Source organism: Cicer arietinum, chromosome 5 (genome assembly GCF_000331145.2).
Source record: "Cicer arietinum cultivar CDC Frontier isolate Library 1 chromosome 5, Cicar.CDCFrontier_v2.0, whole genome shotgun sequence".
Classification (NCBI taxonomy): Eukaryota; Viridiplantae; Streptophyta; class Magnoliopsida; order Fabales; family Fabaceae; genus Cicer; species Cicer arietinum.
In genome coordinates, this window is record NC_021164.2 from 2,598,643 (window position 1) to 2,599,396 (window position 754).

Sequence of the window (754 nt, forward strand, 5' to 3'; positions counted from 1 at the left end):
CGTCTTCCAACTGAAATTTTTTTTCACTTACAAACTTGTGGACTGCTGGGAGTTTGGCATGGTATTCCTGTGTTGCCCTGGTCTTGAATAGGAATGCATCGTGTTGTGGGGCGGAAGATGTAGTTGCAACCGTAGTTCGTTTTGCTTTTTGTTGGGTTGCCATTAGGTCCTGAAAAACAAGTAATCACCCCCAAGTTTTAGAATATTCCAAGTTAGAGCTACTTAATTTAGGCACGATCTACCTTGGAAAAATAACATCATACCTGGCCATGAGTTTGTCCACCAAAATTCTAAGTGATAATAATGCATTTGCATTGGTTGTGTCATTTTAACAAACAGTTGGAATGTAGGCATCATTATGGTTGTGACATTTTATCAAACAGTTGGAATGCAGGCATGATAATGGTTGTGACATTTTATCAAACAGTTGGAATGTAGGCATGATAATGGTTGTGACATTTTATCAAACAGTTGAAATGCAGGCATAATAATGAATTAACAACCCCCAATCGCGCAACCATTAACCCCATTCGATCTCATTAAACAAACATGCGTGCATGCATAATGTATAACATTCAGCATAGATTCAAATTTAAAAGAGAAAAAAGCCACATGCATCAGTAAACAAGAATGAGTTGATATTAGAGGTTTGGGGAAACTTACTTGAGGATGGGATGATGTTGGATAGGAGAGGGAAACTTACTTGAGGATGAGACAATTTTCGAGATTGTGTGAAGGGAGGGAGCTTGACCTT